Source organism: Oncorhynchus keta, chromosome 12, assembly GCF_023373465.1.
Source record: "Oncorhynchus keta strain PuntledgeMale-10-30-2019 chromosome 12, Oket_V2, whole genome shotgun sequence".
Classification (NCBI taxonomy): Eukaryota; Metazoa; Chordata; class Actinopteri; order Salmoniformes; family Salmonidae; genus Oncorhynchus; species Oncorhynchus keta.
In genome coordinates this window covers 12,033,806-12,047,606 of record NC_068432.1, presented here as the reverse complement: position 1 = coordinate 12,047,606, position 13,801 = coordinate 12,033,806, and the positions used below count along the sequence as shown (strand labels likewise).

Sequence of the window (13,801 nt, the reverse complement as noted above, 5' to 3'; positions counted from 1 at the left end):
GCTTGTTGAGTGCTGTCTTGGTGCCAGTATCGATGTGTGGTGATCAATAGAATGCTATGAAAAATATAAATTAAAAAACTCTTGGTAAATAGTATGGTCTACAGCTTATCATGAGGTATTCTAACAAGAGGTTGACCAATTAATCGGCATGGCCGATTTCAAGTTTTCATAACAATCCGTAATCAACTTTTTTGCACGCCGATTATGGCCGATTACATTGCATTCCTTGAGGAAACTGTGTGGCAGGCTGACCACCTGTTACGCGAGTGCAGCAAGGAGCCACGGTAAGTTGCTAGCTAGTATTAAACTTATATTATAAAAAACAATCAATCTTCACATAATCACTAGTTAAAAACTTTTTACGGATCATTGGGACGCTAGCCTCTCACCTTGACAACATCCGATGAAATTGCAGTGCGCGAAATTTAAATGACAGAAATTGTAATATTCATGAAAATACATACATCATACATCATTTAAAAGCTTAACTTAATCCAGCCGCGTTATCAGATTTCAAAAAGGCTTTACGGCGAAAGCACACCATGCGATTATCTGAGGACAGCGCACACGAAAGTATTACATACATTTTCCAACCAAGCAGAGGCATAACGAAAGTCAGAAATAGCGATAAACAAAATAACTTACCTTTGAAGACCTTCATCTGGTTGCAATCACAAGGGTCCCAGCTACATAACAAATGGTCATTTTGTTCGATAAAGTCCTTCTTTATATCCCAAAAAAGTCAGTTTCATTGGCTCGCTAGACTCAGTAATCCACCGGTTTCCCTCATTCAAAATGCATACAAATGAATGGTTGATGATATTGCTCATTTAACTAGCTTGTCCTGCATTGCATATAATCAATGTGGTGCCTGTTACTTTATCATCGAATCACAGCCTACTTCTCCAAACAGGGGATGATTGAACAAAAATGCATTCGCAAAAAAAGCACAATCGTTGCACGAATGTACCTAACCATAAACATCAATGCTTTTCTTAAAATCAATACACAGAATAATATTTTTTTAAACCTGCATATTTAGTTAAAATAAATTAATGGTAGCAGGCAATATTAACTAGGGAAATTGTGTCACTTCTCTTTTTTTATAAAATTTTATTTCACCTTTATTTAACCAGGTAGGCTAGTTGAGAACAAGTTCTCATTTACAACTGCGACCTGGCCAAGATAAAGCATAGCAGTGTGAACAGAGAACAACACAGAGTTACACATGGAGTAAACAATAAACAAGTCAATAACACAGTAGAAAAAAAGAGTCTATATACATTGTGTGCAAAAGGCATGAGGAGGTAGGCAATAAATAGGCCAGAGGAGCGAATAATTACAATTTAGCAGATTAACACTGGAGTGATAAATTATCAGATGATCATGTGCAAGTAGAGATACTGGTGTGCAAAAGAGCAGAAAAGTAAATAAATAAAAACAGTATGGGGATGAGGTAGGTAAGTTGGGTGGGCTATTTACAGATGGACTATGTACAGCTGCAGCGATCGGTTTGCTGCTCAGATAGCAAATGTTTAAAGTTGGTGAGGGAAATAAAATTCTCCAACTTCAGCGATTTTTGCAATTCGTTCCAGTCACAGGCAGCAGAGAACTGGAAGGAAAGGCGGCCAAATGAGGTGTTGGCTTTAGGGATGATCAGTGAGATACACCTGCTGGAGCACATGACCAGTGTACTGAGATAAGGCGGAGCTTTACCTAGAGTTCCCCTTTACCTCTTGCGTTCATTGCACGCAGAGTCAGGGTATATGCAACAGTTTGGGCTGCCTGGCTCGTTGCGAACTAATTTGCCAGAATTTACATAATTATGACATAACATTGAAGGTTGTGCAATGTAAACGCAATATTTAGACTTAGGGTTGCCACCCGTTCTATAAAATACGGAACGGTTCCGTGTTTCACTGAAAGAATAAACATTTTGTTTTCGAAATGATAGGTTCCGGATTTGACCATATTAATGACGTAAGGCTCGTATTTCTGTGTTTATTATATTATAATTAAGTCTATGATTTGAAATTTGATAAAGCAGTGGTAGGCAGCAGCAGGCTCGTAAGCAATCATTCAAACTTTACTGCGTTTGCCAGCAGCTCTTAGCAATGCTTGAATCACAACGCTGTTTATGACTTCAAGCCTATCAACTCCTGAGATTAGGCTGGCAATACTAAAGTGCCTATTAGAACATCCAATAGTCAAAGGTATATGAAATACAAAATGGTATAGAGAAATAGTTAACGCGTCATAATTCCTATAATAACTACAACCTAAAACTTCGTAACTGGGAATATTGAAGAACTGGGAAAATTGAATCTCCAGCTTTCATATGTTCTGAGCAAGGAACTTAAACATGAGCTTTTTTTACACATACAGTTGAAGTCAGAGGTTTACATACACCTTAGCCAAATACATTTAAACTCAGTTTCACAATTCCTGACATTTAATCCTCGTAAAAATGCCCTGTCTTAGGTCAGTTAGGATCACCACTTTATTTTAAAAATGTGAAATGTCAGAAAAATGGTTGGGAGAATGATTTATTTCAGCTTGTATTTCTTTCATCACATTCCCAGTGGGTCAGAAATTTACATACACTCAATTAGTATTTGATAGCATTGCCTTTAAATTGTTTAACTTGGGTCAAACGTTTTGGGTAGCCTTCCACAAGCTAACCACAATAAGTTGGGTGAATTTTGGCCCATTCCTCTTGTCAGGTTTGCAGGCCTCCTTGCTTACATATGCTTTTTCAGTTCTGCCCACAAATTTTCTATAGGATTGTGGTCAGGGCTTTGTGATGGCCACTCCAATACCTTGACTTTGTTGTCCTTAAGCCATTTTTGCCACAACTTTGGAAATATGCTTGGGGTCATTGTCCATGGTGGATGTTTCTGCCTCGGTGCTTGTGAGCAGAGCTCTTCTGTTGCAAAGGAACAGGCTGGATGAGCCTTCAAAACCCAGAGGATGTCCATCTCATAGAGATAGATACAGTGTCTCTCTTTTTGTAAAATGCAGTACAGAACACTCACAGTACTAATACAGGGGTTCTGTAAATTATCCAGAGAATTATAGTTCAGGCACAAAGCCCTAGTCAGATTAGGTGAACAGCATCGGTCTCACAATGAGTAATGAGGAAGAATGGGTGAAAAACTAGGAATGGGATTTATCTCGGGAAAAGGGTGATTTTCATTTCCATAGCAACCAGACTCAGTCAGACTTATTCACGATTGAGGTAAATGTCCATATGCCGCCTTTCCTTTGTCTTTCTGTGTCTGAATACCTCCAGTCACCCATCTTTTTTCTATTCTTCATATTCCCTCTCTTTTCCTCCTTCAGCAGTCCATCACATTATTTTTCTATCTATACTTACAGTACAGTATTCCCTGGAAAGGGAGTCTGTCACTCGACTCGCGGAGCTTTTTACAAAAGGATTAGAACGCCATTGTTTTTCGTTAATTAAAAAGACCAGCTGTGACAACCCCATTCACTACTAGTGGCCTTAAGCCGAACTGTGTCAGAGGCTGAACACTGAGGATCCCCTCAGAAGAACAGATGTACAGTATCACAGTTGAGGAAGATAAGGTGATAAAATAAGTCATTGTTATAATAAGCCCAGATATGATGTGTTGGGACTGGGGAGGATGGGAAAGAGGGAAAGAGAGGTGGATGGAAAAAGAGAACTGAGACGTTAAGCTGCAGCGTGTTCTCCAGGTCCGGTTTTCTGACTCTGTGCTTGTTAGAGGGGGGAAGGGGGTGCAGGCAGGCATTCAGAACAGCAGTGACGAAGCAAAAACGCGTTGTTGGCTTGTCTGTCGCCGCAGCACAGCACGCGCTGTTCTCTATCTTCCTGGCTTCGCCTGCAGGGACAGAGTAGAACGTTTCTCTCTCCCTGCCTCACTCTCTCTCTCTGCCTGCCTCGCACTCTCTCGCTCTCTGTCCTTTATTTCTGTCCTCGCTGTCTGTCTGTCTTATTTTATCTGGAAGTGGACTACCATCAAATGGATGGGGCGGGAGAGAGACGAATAAGAAATACATTGGCAGACTTTTGTTTACCTCCTGCGTCAAGCAGCCAAGTGTTTTTTCCCTTCTCCTTTTGCTATGCTGAAGCTCTGCTATGACCTGTTTGAGGTCATCTGGAGTTCAGCTGGGTGTCTGCAGGTCGCTTCATCTGCACTGTATTAATGGAAGACTTGACAGGTGAAAATATGATGGAAGCTCATCATTTGGCTGGCTTTGACCTGGTCTGTTCTTTCAGATCAGTGCACGGGAATGAAGGAGAGGAGATGCAGAGAGGACAAGATGATTGAAAAAGAGCGCAGTTGCTTGTACCACAATCTGCTCTGAATAATCTGAGCCTCTGACTTTCCTGTGCCCAGACTATCCACCCTCTGTCTGCCAGCCTCTCAGGGCTCTCTCTCTCATATTGCTTGTTGCTCTCTTTCTTTCATTTGTCTCTGCTCCTAGTCCTCACAGTCCTATTTAAAGCCTTTTAACCAGGGCTTCTGTCTGGGTCTGGGCCAGCCAGGAACAGTATTTTGAAGCTCTGCCTCTCCTGGCTCTCTGCATTCTTAATTTGGAAAGTGTGGCTCCTCCGTTAAGCCGTTGAGTTTCAAAACACCAAGCGACAAATTAAAACCCATGTCTGCATCTAAAATGGCACCTTATTCCCTGATAGCCCTGGTCAAAATTAGTGCACAACAGGGGAAAAGGTACCATCTCGGACTCAGTGGCAGTGTGTGGACTGGACTCAAATTCTGTTATGCACTGTTTACCTTTATTTAACCAGGCAAGTCAGTTAAAGAACAAATTCTTATTTTCAATGACGTCCTAGGAACAGTGGGTTAACTGCCTGTTCAGGGGCAGAACGACAGATTTGTACCTTGGCAGCTCGGGGGTTTGAACTCGCAACCTTCAGGTTACTAACACTCTAACCACTAGGCTACCCTGCTGTGATGGGTTTACTGTAGTATTAATTAAAGGGTAGGAAGCAGGAGTTTTTACTCACCAAAGTAAGAACACAGTGTGGTCAAAGCCTTACTAACTTAGTTGTAGTCATTTCTGGTGACCTATAACTCCAAAAATAGTTATGTTTTGGGTTTTTGAAATATTTATTAACTTATATTCAGATATCTTTGGAACTAACAAAGATGCACTAAAGTCAACGTCATTCGGAGAACCTACTCTGTGCTACTGAGTTGCTAGCTAGCTTGAGCTAGCTAACGTTAGCCACTAGCTACGTTAGCAGGTACCTTAAAACTTCAATTTAACACAGTCTCAAATAGCCGCCTGTGTGATGTAAACAAGGAAGAGATGGAGCATCCTGCACTTCAGCACCGGCATGCTCTTGGTGTCTAATTGCCTCGGGCTCAAAATGGAAGGGGGAAATCATCCCTGCCTGCTCTAATTGCTTAGGACTTTGTCTGTTCTTTGTTTGTTTTTCATCCTATTTTTTGTTTTGTCATATTTTTTAACTTTTCCACTGTAGCTCAGTTTGTAGAGCATGGTGCTTGCAACGCCAGGAAAGTATGTTTGATTCCCGGGGCCACCCACATGTAAAATGTATGCATGCATGACTGCAAGCCGCTTTGGATAAAAGCGTCTGCAAAATGTACATATACACACACTGGCCAGTTTATTAGGTACCGGGGTCGGAGCGCTCTTTGCCTCCAGAACAGCCTGAATGCTTTGGGGAATTCTACAATGTGTCAGAATCGTTCCACAGTAATGTTGGTCAATGATCACATGATGATATCACGTAGTTGCTGCAGATTGGACGGCGGTACATTCATGCTGCAAACAGCCCATTCCATATCGTCCCAAAGATGCTCTGTTGGGTTGAGGTCTGGGACTGCGCATGCCACTGGAGTAAACTGAACTTGCTGTCATGTTCCAGGCAATGTTTTTCCAATCCTTAATTGTCCATTGTTGATCTCGTGCCCACTGAAGCCACTTCTTCTTGCTTTTAGCTGATAGGAGTGGAACCCGGTGTGCTTATCTGCTGCAATAGCCCATCCGTGACAAGGATTGACGAGTTTGTGTTCCGAGATTCTGTTCTGCACATCACTGTATTGTACTGTGCTGTTTGTTATTTGTCTGTTTTTGACCCGCCTGTTAGCTTGCACAAATCTTGCCATTCACCATCGACCTCTCATCAACAAGCTGTTGGACTGCTGCTGACTGGAAGTTTTTTGTTTGTCGCACCATTCTCGGGTAAGAAGAGTGGACGTTTTTTGAGATACTGGATCCGGTGTGCCTAGCACCAATCATACCACGCTCAATGTCGCTTAGGTCACTTGTTTTTCCCATTCTAACGTTCAATCGACCAATAACTGAAAGCTTCGATGCCTGCTTAATAAAGCAAGCCACAGCCACATGACTCACTGTCTGTAGGAGCGAACCATTTTTGTGAAAGGGGTGGTGTACCTAATAAACTGTCTGGTGAGTGTATATACTGTATATATACGCTGAGTGTAGAAACCATTAGTTACACCTGCTCTTTCCATGACATAGACTGACTAGGTGAATCCAGGTGAAAGATTTGATCCCTTATTGATTTCACTTGTTAAATCCACTTCAATCAGTGTAGATGAACGGGAGGGGGTGCGCAAGTCAATATTAGTAATGTATTCCTAATGTTTAGTATACTCAGTCGGAAGTTTACATACACCTTAGCCAAATACATTTTATACTCAGTTTTTCACAATTCCTGACATTTAGTCCAAGTAAAAATGCCCTGTTTTAGGTCAGTTAGTATCACCACTTTATTTTAAGAATGTGAAATGTCAGAATAATAGTACAGAGAATGATGTATTTCAGCTTATATTTCTTTCATCACATTCCCAGTGGGTCAAACATTTACATACACTCAATTAGCATGTGGTAGCATTGCCTTTAAATGATTTAACTTGGGTCAAATATTTCAGGTAGCCTTCCACAAGCTTCCCACAATAAGTTGGGTGAATTCTGGTCCATTCCTCCTGACAGAGCTGGTGTAACTGAGTCAGGTTTGTAGGCCTACTTGCTCGCACATGCTTTTTCAGTTCTGCCCACACATTCTCTATAGGATTGAGGTCAGGCCTTTGTGATTGCCACTCCAATACCTTGACTTTGTTGTATTTAAGCCATTTTGCCACAACTTTGGAAGTATGCTTGGGGTCATTGTCCATTTGGGAGACCCATTTGTGACCAAACTTTAACTGATGTCTTGAGATGTTGCTTCAATATATCCACATAATTTTCCTACGTCATGATGCCATCTATTTTGTGACGTGCACCAGTCCCTCCTGCAGCAATGCAACCCCACAACATGACGCTGCCACCCCCGTGCTTCACGATTGGGTTGGTGTTCTTCGGCTTGCAAGCTTCCCCCCTTTTCCTCCAAACATAACAATGGTCATTATGGTCAAACAGTTATATTTTTGTTTCATCAGACCAGAGGACATTTCTCCAAAAAGTACGTTCTTTGTCCCCATGTGCAGTTGCAAACCATAGTGTGGCTTTTTTTATGATGGTTTTGGAGCAGTGGCTTCTTCCTTGCCGAGCGGCCTTTTAGGTTATGACGATATAGGACTTGTTTTACTGTGGCTACAGATACTTTTGTACCTGTTTCCTCCAGCATCTTCACAAGGTCCTTTGCTGTTGCTCTGGGATTGATTTGCACTTTTCGCCTCAAAGTACGTTCATCTCTAGGAGACAGAACACGTCTCCTTCCTGAGCGGTATGACGGCTGCGTTGTCCCAATGTGTTTATACTTGCTTACTACTGTATGTACAGATGAAAGTGGTCCCTTCAGTCATTTGGAAAGTGCTCCCAAGGATGAACCAGACTTGTGGAGGTCTACAAAAACATTTCTGAGGTCTTATCTGATTTCTTTTGATTTTCCCATGATGTCAAGCAAAGGGGCACTGAGCTTGAAGGTAGGCCTTGAAATACATCCACAGGTACACCTCCAACTGACTCAAATTATGTCAGTAAGCCTATCAGAAGCTTCTAAAGCCATGATATAATTTTCTGGTATTTCCAAGCTGTTTATAGGCAAAGTCAACTTAGTGTATGTAAACTTCTGACCCACTGGAATTGTGATACAGTGAATTATAAGTGAAATAATCTCTCTGTAAACAATTGCTGGGAAAATTACTTGTGTCATGCACAAAGTAGATGTCCTATGCGACATACCAAAACTATAGTTTGTTAACAAGAAATTTGTGGAGTGGTTGATAAACAAGTTTTAATGACTCCTACCTAAGCATATGTAAACTTCCGAATTCAACTGTATGTACTGAGAGATCCTTAATTAAAACCTGCCCCAGAGCGCTAAGGACCTCAGACTGGGGCGAAGGTTCACCTTCCAACAGGACAACGACCTTAACTAGTGACTCCCCATCCCGGGTCCGGGAGCGTAATCATCGACTGACACTAATTAGCATAACGCAACGGACATAAATATCCATAGAAAATATTCCTATTCATGAAAATCACAAGTGAAATATATTGAGACATAACTTAGCCTTTTGTTAATCACCCTGTCATCTCAGATTTTCAAAATATGCTTTACAGCCAAAGCTAGACAAACATTTGTGTAAGTTTATCGATAGCCTAGCATAGCATTTTGTCCAGCTAGCAGCAGGTAACTTGGTCACGGAAATCAGAAAAGCAATCAAATTAAATCGTTTACCTTTGATGAGCTACGGATGTTTTCACTCACGAGACTCCCAGTTAGATAGCCAATGTTCCTTTTTTCCAAAAATATTATTTTTGTAGGCGAAATAGCTCCGTTTGTTCTTCACGTTTGGCTGAGAAATCGACCGGAAATTGCAGTCACAAAAACTCTGAAAAATATTCCAAATTAGCTCCATAATATCGACAGAAACATGGCAAACATTGTTTATAATCAATCCTCAAGGTGTTTTTCAAATATCTATTCGATAATATATCCACTGGGACAATTGGTTTTTCAGTAGGACCGACTGGAATAATGGCTACCTTTGTATTTTACGCGGGAATCACTCTGAGAGCCATCAGGTGACCACTTGCGCAATGTAGCCGCTTACGGGTATTCTTCAACATAAATGCGTAAAACTACGTCACAATGCTGTAGACACCTTGGGGAATACGGAGTAAAAGTAATCTGGTTGATAGCCCATTCACTGCTCAATAGGGATGCATTGGAACGCAGAGCTTTCAAAAGATGAGTCACTTCCGGATTGCATTTTTCTCAGGCTTTCGCCTGCAATATCAGTTCTGTTATACTCACAGACAATATTTTTACAGTTTTGGAAACTTTAGAGTGTTTTCTATCCTAAGCTGTCAATTATATGCATATTCTAGCATCTTGTCCTGACAAAATATCCCGTTTACAATGGGAACATTATTTTTCCAAAAATGAAAATACTGCCCCCTAGTCACAAAAGGTTTTAAGCACACAACCAAGACAATGTTGGAGTTGCTTCGGGACAAGTCTCTGAATGTCCGTGAGTGGCCCATCCAGAGCCCGGACTTGAACCCGATCGAATATCTCTGGAGACCTGAAAATAGTTGTGCAGCAACTAACTTGATAGAGCTTGAGAGGATCTGCAGAGATAAATGGGAGAAACTCCACAAATACAGGTGTGCCAAGCTTGTAGCGTCATACCCAAGACTCGAGGCTGTAAAAACTGTCAAAGGTGCTTCAGCAAAGTACTGATTAAAGGGTCCGATTACTTATGTAAGTGTGATATTTCAGTTGTACATTTTTTCTAAATGTTCAATAATGTTAAAAAAAAACTTTTTTGCTTATTCATTGTGGGATATTGTGTGTAGATTGAGGGGGGAAAAACGATTTAATCAATTTTAGAATAAGGCTGTAACATAACAAAATGTGGAAAATGTTAAGGGGTCTGAATACTTTCCGAATGCAGTGTATGTATGTGCAGTACCAGTAAAAAATGTTTTACTATTTTTTACATTGTATAATAATAGTGAAGACATCAAAACTATGAAATGGCACATATGGAATCATGTAATAACCAAAAAAGTGTTTAACAAATCAAAATATATTTTATATTTCAGATCCTTGAAGTAACTCCCCTTTGCCTTGATGACAGCTTTGCAAACTCTTGGCATTCTATCAACCAGCTTCATGAAGTAGTCACCTGGAATGCATTTCAATTAACAGGTGTGCCTTGTTTAAAGTTCATTTGTGGAATTTCTTTCCTTTTTATTTCGTTTGATCCAATCAGATGTGTGGTGACAAGGTAGGGATGGTACACAAAAGATAGCTCTATTTGGTAAAAGACAAAGTCCATATTATGGCAAGAACAGCTCAAATAAGCAAAGAGAAATGACAGTCCATCATTACTTTAAGACAAGAAGTTCAGTCAATACGGAAAATATCAAGAACTTTGAAAGTAGTCACAAAAAACCATCAAGCACTATGATGAAACTGGCTCTCATGAGGACTGCCACAGGAAAGGAAGACCCAGAGTTACCTCTGCTGCTGTGGACAAGTTCATTAAGTTAGAGTTAACTGCACCTCAGATTGCAGCCCAAATAAATGCTTCACAGTTTTTAAGTAACAGACACATCTCAACATCAACTGTTCAGATGAGACTTTGCAACATTAACAATGTCTACACTGTATTTCTGATCAATTTGATGTTATTTTAATGGACAAAAAAATGTTGCTTTCTTTCAAAAACAAGGAACTTTCTAAGTGACACCAAACTTTTGAACTGTAGTGTATGCGGGGAACTCCTTCAAGACTGTTGGAAAAGCATTCCAGATGAAGCTGGTTGAGAAAATGCCAGGAGTGTGCAAAGCTGTCATCAAGGCAAAGGGTGGCTACTTTGAAGAATCTCAAATAGAAAATGTGTTTAACACAACATCAGCTAATCACATTAGCCTCACACGCTACATCATCCTTGATTTGGTAAACTGTTAGAAGCGTAAGACAGACAACTGAATGTGTAAGAAAGACTTCTGAAAGTGTGAGAACAACAGTGAAGTACTATTCTATTCTAAAGGTGTCTATAAGCTTCACTTGCGTAGATCTACATGTGCTTTGGGTGGAGCCAGATTTTGTTTTTTGCAACACACACCTTTTGTAACATGATACCTCGCCGGTCCAGACTCCCAAATAGTTTAAAGTTTAAAAGGTTATTCGCCACATGCATAGGATACAACCGGTGTAAAACAGTACAGTGAAATGTTTACATTGGGAGCTCGTTCCCAACAATGCAGTGAATAATAATATAAATAATAATACAAAATAGACAACAACAAAAATAAGTATGAATAAAAACCACACATGCATGTACAGTGGCAAGAAAAGGTATGTGAGCCCTTTGGAATGACCTGGATTTCTGCATAAATTAGTCATAACATTTGATGTGTTCTTCATCTAAGTCACAACAATAGACAAACAGTGTGCTTAAACTAATAACAAACAACATTTTGTATTTTTATTGTTTGTATTGAATGCATCATTTAAAAATCCACAGCGTAGGTTGGAAAAAGTATGTGAACTCCTAGGTTGATGACTTCTCCAAAAGCTACCTGGAGTCAGGAGTCAGCTAACCTGGAGTCCAATCAATGAGACAAGATTGGAGATGTTGGTTAGAGCTGCCTTGCCCTATAAAAAACACTCACAAAATTTGACTTTGCTATTCACAAGAAGCATTGCCTGATGTGAACCATGCCTCGAACAAAAGAGATCTCAGAAGACCTAAAATTAAGAATTGTTGACTTGCATAAAGCTGGAAAGGATTACAAAAGTATCTCTAAAAGCCTTGATGTTCATCAGTCCACGGTAAGATAAATTGTCTATAAATGGAGAAAGTTCAACACTGTTGCTACTCTCCCTAGGAGCGGCCGTCCTGCAAAGATGACTGCAAGAGCACATCGCAGAATGCTCATTGAGGTTAAGAAGAATCCTAGAGTGTCAGCTAAAGACTTACAGAAATCTCTGGAACATGTTAACATCTCTGTTGACAAGTCTACGATATGTAAAAAACAAAAACAAGAATGGTGTTCATGAGAGGACACCACAGAAGCCAATGCAAGTTTGCAAAAGGGCACCTGGATATTCCACAGCGCTACTGGCAAAATATTCTGTGGACAGATGAAACTACAGTTGAGTTGTTTGGAAGGAACACACAAACACTAGGTGTGGAGAAAAAAAGGCACAGCACACCAACATCAAACCTCATCTCAACTGTAAAGTATGGTGGAGGGAGCATCATGGTTTGGGGCTGCTTTGCTGCCTCAGGGCCTGGACAGCTTGCTATCATCAACAGAAAAATGAATTCCCAAGTTTTATCAAGACATTTTGCAGAAGATTGTTAGGCTATCTGTCCGCCAATTGAAGCTCGATAGAAGTTGGGTGATGCAACAGGACAACGACCCAAAAACACAGAAGTAAATTAACAACAGAATGGCTTCAAAAGAAGAAAATATACCTTCTGGAGTGGCCCAGTCAGAGTGTAGTAGAGTTAAAATGGTTATTCCATCAAACTTCAAACAACGCAGAACAGAACAACCAGGTTGAGGGTCAGTGGCCGAAGCCCGCAAACAGGAATATTCCAGGTTCAGACAGAAGGGGGTAGTCAGATCGCCAGGACCTTTACTTTTGGTGTCTAATTTTAATTGTTGCGCTACTGGTGCTGCCTGTTGATGTTAGGTAGGCAGCTACAGGAGCTGAATGATGTTAATGATGTTATCTTCGGGTTTTGTTTCATTAAATGTATTTTATTTAATCTGGGTGCCTACGTCACCTACTAACACCTTAGTACTACCCGTAACTCTCCTTCTCCTCAGTCCGAGAAAACACTGAGAGAAAGGTATGTGTTGCAGATTACTCCTTTGTAGAAGTCCATATCGTGAAATAAATTAAACAGCCCAAGGTTAATGCTGTAGATATTGTTATAAGGGAGTGTGAGACTATTGATACATGTCACTTTCAGAGTTTTATTGTTGTTATTAATATATTTTACAGAGTGCTAAAAGTGCTGCTGTTGCTAGCTAGCACGCCTTTCTGTGATGTAGATGGTTTGCTGAGCTGCTGACCGGTGCTGGCGTTGCATTATGGGAGATGTTGTTTGGTTCTCTACGGTCTGAATGGAATAGAGGCGATTTCACGTTGTAACTTGTTTACGTTGCAGTGTTTTTGTACATGAGTTGTTGTATTTTGGTACTGTCAACACTGAAAGCACCTAGCAATGTATTGGGGATGTGAGACAGGATATGTGTTTTACCTTTCTTCATGCTCCTGTATAGAACAACTTGTCAGTGCATTGGAGACTGATGTGTTCCTGTCCTGTCTTTTCACAATACTGTTGCAGGTATGGTTCTATTGTCGAAGAATTAAGATGATACATTCTTTCTATTAAGGACTGGTTATTATTTTATAGTATACATTATGGCTTATGTATGAGTGTGATTGTGTGAGTCCGAGAAAACACAGAGAGAAAGAACAACTTGTCAGATGGTGCATTGGGCCGAGGCTTTTGTGGAGCGATGGGTAACGATGCTTCGTGGGTGACTGTTGTTGATGTGTGCAGATGGTCCCTGGTTCGAGCCCGGGTAGGGGCGAGGGGACGGGCTAAAGTTATACTGTTACAAGAGTCCTGACCTCAACCGATTTGAGATGCTGTGGCATGACCTCAAGAGAGCAGTTCTCACTAGACATCCAGAAATATTGCTGAACTGAAGCAGTTTTATAAAGAGGAATGGTCCAAAATTTGCCCTGACCGTTGTGCAGGTATGATCCGCAACTACAGAAAACATTTGGTTGAGGTTATTGCTGCCAAACGAGGGTCAA

General features: G+C 40.7%; 1 protein-coding gene across 7 annotated transcripts in view; it reads left to right on the top strand.

Annotated features, from left to right (window-relative positions):
• LOC118391766 (myotubularin-related protein 4) overlaps positions 1-13,801 on the top strand; it is a 184,755-nt gene that overhangs the window by 87,172 nt on the left and 83,782 nt on the right. Inside the window, exon 1 of one of the 7 annotated variants that reach the window (XM_052457746.1) lies at positions 10,053-10,159. The exons of the other annotated variants lie outside the window; for them this stretch is intronic. The gene's annotated coding sequence lies outside the window, so the exon portion shown is untranslated. Of the gene's footprint in view, positions 1-10,052; positions 10,160-13,801 lie in introns of those variants that run through there. 7 annotated transcript variants of the gene reach the window in all.